The sequence below is a fragment of the Chironomus tepperi genome, unplaced genomic scaffold, assembly GCF_022539635.2.
Source record: "Chironomus tepperi strain 1889 unplaced genomic scaffold, CSIRO-AGI_Ctep_v1 contig_316, whole genome shotgun sequence".
NCBI lineage: Eukaryota > Metazoa > Arthropoda > Insecta > Diptera > Chironomidae > Chironomus > Chironomus tepperi.
The window spans coordinates 381046-391041 of record NW_027226438.1 but is presented as its reverse complement, the minus strand read 5'-3'; the positions used below and the strand labels follow the sequence as shown (position 1 = coordinate 391041).

The 9996-nt window shown below is 33.3% G+C and overlaps 1 long non-coding RNA gene across 1 annotated transcript; it reads right to left on the bottom strand.

Annotated features, from left to right (window-relative positions):
* Window positions 1–5325: 5325 nt before the first annotated feature.
* Window positions 5326–6357, bottom strand: LOC139092936 (uncharacterized). Its single transcript, XR_011544650.1, has 2 exons — window positions 6235–6357; window positions 5326–5978 (listed from the first exon to the last, which is right to left on the bottom strand). It is a non-coding gene; the product is annotated as an uncharacterized lncRNA (long non-coding RNA).
* Between the last annotated feature and the right edge of the window lie 3639 nt (window positions 6358–9996).

The following is a 9996-nucleotide window of genomic DNA, read 5'->3' as shown; positions in this document are numbered from 1 at the left end:
AAACTTTTCAAATATATTGGAAAAATAGAAAGTTGCAGGATATATTGAATTTTGGATGCCTCTATATAATTTTATTAATCTTCTTAAACGAATTAAAATGTATGATACATTTAAATAAATGATACTGATTGAGTTTTGAACTCTAGGTTTGATTCCTATAAAATTTTAAATTATGTGTACATAAAAGTGAAATGTTTTTTGCAAATCCTTTTTTTTATCGTAGAGTATAGAAGGCTCTTTGATGGATCCTCTATAAAGTCTCTGTCTCGGCATCGGGAACCCTTAGATGGTATATGACAGTTAATATATTAATAATTATAAGTACCACAACTTTTACGTTACATTTTCCTTTTTTAATATCTTATTGAATTCAATGACCATTTTGATAAAACGCCACACTTATAGACTTGTTCATATATTACAGATGCTTTTCATGCACACTATCAAATACAGGAGTCACACAAAAAAATGAAAATTCTTCCAAAAAAATGATATAATTGATTTGCTCAGTACACAGCATAAAACAACATAGTATAGAGTAGAAAGATACACACAAAATATCAGCATATGATGATGGCAAAGGCACGCCATCCGGCTGTTACTCATCATCGTTCATCGTTATCGTAAAACAATTTTTTTTTTGTATATTTTTTTCATCTTTTTTTGTTGTATTTTGCTGCTGATTCTTTTACTCTCACTCGATGTCGATCTGATTGTGTGCCTATCTATCGAAGCGAAACATAGCTCTGCTGTTGTGGATAATTCAATTGTCTCTATCACTTCCTCCATCTCCTTTTCAATTCACTGTTTTGTGTCTATATATGTAGATAGAATGATAGATATTTAAACAGCAATTTAACAAAATTATCGCCCATATTCTTTTTTTTTTTTGGAAGGAAAAAGTTTTTTTGTGATTCTATTCTGCAAGTTGATGATTTTATTGGATGTATGAGGGCTTAGATGAGAATTGGTATGGCTGGATTCAGTTTCGGAGATTTGATTTTGTAGGCAAAACTTAAAAACGGGTATTTAAGCTTTTATGGCCAAATTATGACCTATAGAACCTATAGGGATACTCCATCCCCTCCTACATCCAAATGCGTCTCATAAACCCCACAATAAATTAAAATCCAACTGCTTCTTGCCCTCTCATTCAATGATGATTGTCACAAACGCCTTTTTTTTCATCCATAATTTCATCTCCATCGCCTTCATCCTCATCGATTCCCCCATTTAACATTGTTTTGTTTTGTAATGCCAATTTTAAATCTCTGTCATCTATTTCCGAATTATATTCAATATAGACAGTTGTCTATGAAAATTATCGAATTATAGATGTAGATATATGGAAAGAACTACACATTGAATTGAGATAAAATTTTCTTTTTTCTAGATTGCTGCTGAACATGTTATAGAGACAGAAAAAAAAGCACATAAAAAATGGAATTGAAAAATGTCAATGCTGTAAATTTTGTAATATATTGAATATATCTCAATAAGTAACATTGAAAGAAGAGGGTCAAATGGAACAACAAATGACCAGCAGTAATGGTAATATCAGAGAGAAAAACAACAAGCTGCAGTTGAAATGATGGGATATGAGTCGAGTGGATTAGTGACGCAGTTGATGAAGATATGGTGGAATCATCAAGATATTCAGAAGTAAAGCAACTATCGAATTTAAGCCTTAACAGATCAATGCGATGAATCGCATCATCTGCTGGAAAAATGGGTCGAGATCTACCACATGCTGTCGTTAGATCAATGCTGCTTCTTAGTATTAGTACGGCTTAGTACCCTAAAATGCAAAGAGACCGTTTTTAGGTACTGTAGTGGTCTTTCTTCACCGTAAAAGGATGATACTTGCCTGTAAGGAGGTATGTTGCTCTTGTGAACATGTTGTGCTGTTTGGGTATGGCCAAGACACAGATTCAAAACCAGAAAAGCAAAGGAAGTTGATAAAACTTTCCATTGAATCCGATCCTTGAACATAAACTTCATGAATATCAATCCATATAATTCACCGACAATTCCAATATTGACATCAAATCCAGCTTAAATCGCTCACGTAGACACCATGCCAAATCATAAGCCAATTCAATTCCCATCCAAAACAATCAAGCTATCCCTTCAACATCGAAAGCTATAAAAACACATAGTTTAGAGCTTTCACATACACGCGCGACATAACAACTATTGTAAATTTGTTTTCTCTTCTTTTTTTTTCGTCCTCATACTCAGTCACATCACATCATGCACTTATCGCTACTACTGATGCTCGCTCTCAAAACTAATCACATCTCAATTGCTGTGTATCTATATCTATACATCCACATAGTTGTTTTCCAGCACTTTTTTTTTTGAACAAATTGACCATCAAAATAGAGAAATAAAAAATATAACAACATTTTGAGTGAATGGATGGAGGAGAAACATTGAAATTCGTTCCAGCAATGCACAAATACATAAAAATTTCAAAGCAATAGCAAAACACTTTTGGAGCCATTATCGAAAAAACTAATGAACAAGCAGATTACGATACTTTGGACATATCCACACCGTTAAACGTATAAAGCTGCTGTGACTCTTACTTACTTACTGGAACCATGCTCCGACTTGGAGCCTAGGTTGCTACAAAATGCTTTCCATCTGACTCTGTTGCTGGCTGTATCACAAAGCTTGTACAAATTCTCAGTTTTGACATCTAACTGGCATTCCTTCATTACCACCCTACGCCATGTTGCTGCTGTGACTCTAGCCAGTTTGAATAAGCAGCGGTGATGTAGTGAGTAGAATATAGACCAGCTGACTCTAGACACTCAGTTTTAATCCCAGAAAATGTCAAGTCAAATTTGAGGTTTTTCAGCTTTTATGCGTCATCATTAATTCTACGTCCAGCCAAACCAAGGAACTAAGAAGTCAGTAAGTCATGCTAACTCATGACTCACATTATTCCATACCTTAAAACGGTGTGAATATGGATATTGTGTATTTGTTGTGCACATATATAAAATAAAGAAATGAAATAAATATCTCATTGGATGTGATTGGAAATCGATTCATTTCATTCTTCTTCCTTTTCAATTGCTTTCTTTTGATTTTTTTTATTTTTATTTAGCGGAATTTTGGGTTAGATTGTTGTGAGTTATCGAGACAATTCATTGTTGATTTATTGGATGAATTGAATTAATTTTGAAATCAATGTGAATTGTAACAGAAGTCGTAGGTCAGGTGGAATTTAATGCAGACATTTATGTATGTAGTTTCTGCTAAAATAGAGCTATGAACCAGGAAAACTGTGATTTGAGGGACGCAGTAATTATTATCATTTGAGCATTTAGTGACCAATCAGTTGAATGATCCAGCAATGCCAGTTAGATGTCAAAACTGAGAATTTGTACAAGCGTGATACAGTCAGCAACAGAGCCGGATAAAAAGCATTTTGTAGCAACCTAGGCTACAAGTCGGAGCATGGTTCCTGCAAGTAAGTGAGTAAGTAAGTTAATTGAATGATCCAAAGGACCTACCAATATATTTAGAAATTGAACTAAATGTCACTCATCAGTTGTAAAAGTTCACACTAAGTTAGACAATGGGGTCACTCATCTGAACAGAACAAGAAGGTTGATTGATCCAAAATCTGATACCAGGCCGGCTTGACTAGGGCGGCCAGAGGATTTTCTCAAAATATCGGGACACTTTTGGTAAAACTCGGGACATTTATAAGTCTAAATATTCATAATTTATCCACAATTCCAAAATTTGTATGGAGCAGGTATGAAATTTCCGACTTGTTGAAAAACCGGAAAATTTTGAGGCTTTGTCTGGACACAGCATGGTTGAAAAGTACAACAGCGTTCCGGCACAAAAACAAAGCAGATGACCGTCCTAGGTTTGACTCAAGCTTGATTCTAACATAGTTCTGGCTCTGGTTAAAATCAAAGTCAGAATCATGCAGTTCTATACCGGATTTGGATCCATTAACTATGTTGTTCAATTCAGGTCGTAATTTCCTCTAAAAAGTACTCTTCTGTCAAAACTTCCTAACCGATTTCTTCCAATCAATTCTCATCTTAAATGTCCATATAAATGATTGCAAAATAGTCAAGGAAGAACACATTTTTTGCTACTACCAGTACTAAAAGTAAGAAGAAGCTGTGACTAGCAACAACAACAACAAAAAATATGTAGCTTGGTTGATACAATCTATAATGAAAGAAATGGAGTGAGAAAAACATGCAAGTCATGATGGAAACTCGATCAAATAAATTTTCAGATGAACAGAAGTAGCATCAGAAGCAGCTACAATTTTTTAGAAGAAGCAACAATATCAATAATAATAATAATGAATGTGCAGTGAACGAGAGGAAATAGAAATGAACGACATGACATGAAAGTATTGTTGAGATTTTCATTTTTTTATTTCTATTTCTATTTTTCTTGTTGATACGATTTATAAGTGGAATTGGACTATGCATGCATGAGCTATTTTGGAAGCTATTTTTATAAAGTAATTGATGTGTGATTGTCAAGGATATTTATTTATGAGATTATGCGTGGGACGTTTTGATTAGATTTGTGGCAATTGGAATGAATGATATTTATGGTCAGTTCCAGATCCAGTTATGGCTGCTTAAACTATAGAATTTACCATAAAAAGCCACGAAAAACTTGTTGAAAAATTCAACAAATTTATCCACAGCAAATTTAACTTTAAATTTCTTCTACTTCCTCACCAAAAAAATAATGTTCAGCTCACTAAGTGGGAAGTGAGCTCTTTCCGTCCGTCACTCAACATTAACTTTCCTCCTTTTTCTTCCTCATTGCTAAAGTGAAAATTTTTCCTATAAACAAGAAATTCCAAGTGTCAATCTTAATCAATAAAACTTAAATTGCTGATCTCTGTAAAATTTTGAATTCATTTGGGCTTTTTCCAAAAAAATAACTCAAGCTTTATTTCTGCTGTGCTGTGAGTTGTTGAAGATTTCAAGAAACTTGTAGATGCCAATCTGATAATACCAAAAATTGAAACATTTTCTTGTTGTTTCTTAATATTTTTTTGTAAGTACGAAGAAGTGGAGAAGTTGAGAATTTTAAGGTAGGAAGAGTTATTGGAAGTATTCACATAGGAATTTATGGAACTGAAGATGATTTCATGTTAAGAAGCTGTCGATAGAGATAGAATCACACTTGGTATTGGTAATTGGCAAGCTGTAGCCAGCGATAGAGCCAGCTTCAGACGCAAACTGAGGGAAGCCATGGATCACACTTGATCTGTACGGCCAGCGAACAGCAACAAAGATTAATTCAGTAAACAACAATTGATTACCATACAAAATTCCAACCTTTATTTTCTGGAAATTATACTCTTTTCTGAGTTTACACAATTAATTTTAGCTAACCTAACAGCATCCTTTACAGATTCTCTTGAATTGTAGACATCCTTACTGGAACAGAAATTGGTACTGAACAAAAAATATCGAAATTTGCTCAACTTATCAAAAACATTTGGATCGATTTGCTTAATCTTGTTGTGACTCAACCAAATCAGTTCCAATTCTAAATTATAGTCAAAAAGTCCTTCTTCTAGGATCGCAATGTGATTATGGTGAAGAATAAGTTCAACTAGTTTAGTGAAAGGTTTCAAATCAGCCTGATGAATTTCCTTCAGCTGACATTTATGGATGCTGATCACTTTGAGGTTTTTGAAGAAATTCTCTAGTCCTTGAGGAAAATAATTGATGGTCTTTGTATGAGCTCTTATTGAGCTAACATCATCAATTGTCATTCCATCCTCGTGCTTCCCAGTGACTTGATTAACTTGTGCTGATTCACATCTTGTGATCCATGGATTTTTGTGGATACTGCATCGATATGACTCTTTTACGATTGTCCAATTTGTGGGATTGTAGACGCATTCGATATTTACTGATGTTGATAGATGCAGAGAAGCTAATATGGTGATCAAGTGTATGAAACTATTTGTAAGATAAAATGAGTTGAGTGTTTCATTGATTAATACAAATTAGATGACTCTGACTTGAGGCCGAATTTGGTTCAAATGCAATCTTGAATGAGAGTTACGTGGGTTTGGTGCCGGAGTTTGAACCAATTACCTGGCTTGTGTTATTCGGGTTAGTCAATGATTGTATACAGAAGTGTCTGAAACTGAATTTGACCCAATTTTACGGCCAAAAATGCGTTTAGTTAAACTGTGTCGCTTAGGATACTTACAACAAGCTTTTATCCATATTTAACATTTTGGAACATTTAAAACCAGGAATAATTTTAGAAAGAATTTTTTAAATTTCACACAATCTTAATCAATAGCCAACCACAAAGTGATCACAATTCTCCATGTTTAAGTACAAATCAAGTCAATTCTGATAAGAATGCTGATATGAGAATTGCTTACATTAAAACTTGACCTGCTCTTGTGATCTTTAAAATTATTGCCATATTTACTATCAATTTTGATTTAAAAGCTTACGCAGTATGATTCCGCATTGTGGTTCTCAGCAATTTGTTTAATCAGCACGAAAAGAACAAGTCGGTTGATTGGTCCAAAATCCGGTACCAGGCTGCCGTAACTTTGATAAAGATTCCGGCATCAAGACAGAGTCACGCCAGTCTGAATTGAATTTTTGATCTATAACCGATTAGTGCTTTTTGAGTAGATATCCTTCCCATACCATTTGGTGTGAATACAACAATCTTCTTTTTTGTAAAGTTATATTTTCTTCATTTCTATGAACAACTTTTTAAGAAGATTTAATGTGAGATTGAAGATTTGCAGATTTCTTTCTCATATAATTTATGGGAGAAAATTTTTGCTTGTGTCGAGATTTTTGCAATAAAAAATAAAAATCCGGAAACTTTTCTTATAAGATCTTAAGTTGCTTACAGTGTTGATATTTTTGAGAGCTGTTTTTAATTAATTTCAAGAATTTCTTGACACGAGTCTGATTTAATGCGAAATTTATGAATGTTTCTTATGGAAGTGACTTTGAAATTTGTAAGCTTTTTGGGAAATATTTGAGCTAAATATTGACGAGTTTTTAGGAATTTTTGGGAAAGTTTATTGTATTGAAGACGTAAGTAGGGTGAATTCAAGTTAATTGATGTTTGGCTTTATTGTTTTGAGCATCTTATTTTGAATCCCATACCCGAATACCAGGAATCAGTTACTTACTTACTTACTTGCTTACTTCGCTAGTCGAACAGATCAAGTGTGATCTGTCTGAAGCTGGCTTTTTCACAGGCTTTCATTTGCCAATTAAGAATCAGAAATCGATTAATCGCTCAAGAATTCGAACCCAGGTCACCGTGAAAATGACTCGATACCGGGCTCGAGTTCAATCCAGCATCACACCATAGCTACTTCATCCTGGAACCGGGTTTTGAATAAAATTACCAACATTAAATATTATAGAAACTTTTATATGCTGCTCATATTATGATGCGTCCTTTGTTCACGTTGATTTTGGAAATTGTCTGTTCTAAGCCTTAACAACAGTCTGATTGTGGGGATGTCACCCATTAAGGCATAATATTTTGGATAGGTTTCTCATTTAATGCACTTATTCTAGCACATAGCTTGGTCACCAGTGATGTATTAAGCGATATCAGGGAATACCGCAAAAAGGTATATACTTGACAGTTAGTCAGCTATGAAATCAGACTCCTGCTTCCTCCAATTCCCCACTTTCATATCAAATCGTGTCAAATATTTTTAAATAAATTCAATTTATTTTTATTTCATTGCATACATCCCAATCCATTTATCAAAAAAGCAAAAAACCACATGACAAAGGCTTTCGATTCAATAAAATTCATTTAAGGCCTTCTCTCCTGCCATTTCTCAAAATAGCTCTCTCTCTTTCTCTTTCTCTTTAAACATGTATTTTTCCTCATCGAATAAAACACTAAAAAGGCAATTTATTATATTTCACAATTTTCTGGCTGCATACATGCTTGTTCAAAAAGTAATTTTTTTTTCTTGCTATATACTGTTGAAAGAAGGAAAATTCATTGTGAAGAAGATAAAAAAATAAAAATAATTGCGATCAAAAAATCTCTTTTTTTTTGTGTATGCTTCTTGCTGTTGCTGAGATGTGCAACATTGATAGTCGATTGTTCTTTATAACACAAAATGCCATTTCTCTTTATCCACTTGGAAATGTTCTTATTTTATTTTTTTTTTGGGTGAATAAGAGAATGAGAGGAGGAAATGTAGCAAGTAAAAGTGGATGAGATAGATGACTTTCGATGTTGCAAGATAAAATATAATTTTTTATAACTTAAATATATGTATATCCACAAAAAAAAGATAGATATTTTGTTATATTGACATTCAAACACACATCGATATTTATGTACATGATATAAGCACACGGAAGATATAATACGGAATGGTGGAGGATGGCAAATGAATGAAAGTGGAGAAAAATCACGAAAGCAAAAAATGGAAGGAAAATTTGTATAATAAAAAGTTTAGATTTAAATTTGTTTTGAGACGCATTTTATTTTAAAGTTAAAACCCGATAAAAGTTAGACTCGAGTTAGACGTGAGTTTAGTTTTAGTCGAATATAGACTGCAGCTAGTTTTGAGCTAGTAAATTGAAAATTATGAGTACTGAAGAAGCTAATGCAAAATTTACAGTCTAAATGTAGACAACTTTGATTGTAACGTGTAAAGCACTCTGCAAAAAAAGGCACAAACGTAGAAAAAGCAGAAAATTATGTTTCAGACCATCGCGACTCTGGCCTCAGATCACTGACCTTAGCCTTTTCTACGCAGCTTGCCTTTGGTGTAACTCAAATACAGACTTAAATATATTTAGAAAAAGTTGATAATGATTCGTAGATTTCCATTTGCCCATCATAACCATCAGGGTTTTCTTAAACTATCCATAGTGCCACACTTACTTACTTACTATAACCATGCTCCTATGCGGAACTTAGGTTGGATTAGATTTATACTTGATTTCAACCAAGGGCGATATAACACACCATTATGTTTCTGTCTTAGGATTGACATTTTTATGGGATTCATTTTATGAATCATATGCCAAATCCAATCATTTTTCCTCATCTGAAATCTTCTTATCGATATTTCGTTGATTTGCTTATTATATTAGTTTCTATTTTGAGTTGTTGGCAATCTGTGTATTACAGTACACTGAAGTCCCAGGTTTTTCGCGATATTTTTTTTCAAAAAAAGACGATTTTTATTAAAGTTCTCAGATTTAAATTGGTAAAGTAGCTAAAATTTTAAACCAATGTGCCGTTCCACAAGAAAGATTGCAGCATTATAATAAGCTCAACCTAAAAAATTGTGCATCTTTAGATCTTCAAAATCTTCAGGTCGTCACACACACAAAACCTCTGGACAACAGATTGAAATCATACAAAATCCATCCCCATAACCTCACAAAAATATGCTAAGAATATATAGACTACAAATAGCAAGACAAGTTGATAGGAAAAATAGCTGATTCCAATGAATCTCTTTTTTTTGTCTATTTTTTTCTGGCTCCATGAATTAGGAGACAATAATTCAATCCAAAAACAATTTTTCAATCGGATAAAATGCCATAAAAGAAATAAATATTTTCCGTTTTGTCCTCCCATTCCTATCGCCTTTCTTGCATTCATCTACTTACCAATATCCACCGACAACCACTCAGATTTAATTGCCAGAAATTTTTTTCTCTACTTCCATCGTCGAAGAATTATTTCCTTTTATTTTTATATATATATTTTTGTGTATTTCTAGATATTTTTTTGTGTGCTTGCTGGTATGCCTTATTCTTTTTCACGAATCGAGCATAACAGTGAAATTAATGTAGAGTAAAAAACGTTACGCATGCTCCTGTCAAGGTTTTCTTCTTCATTTGACATTCTTTTTTCGATTTTTTTCCGTATTTGCAAAATTTATGATATCGATATTGAATTTTTTTTTTGCTTCTCATTTTCTTATGCTAGCTTTTCATA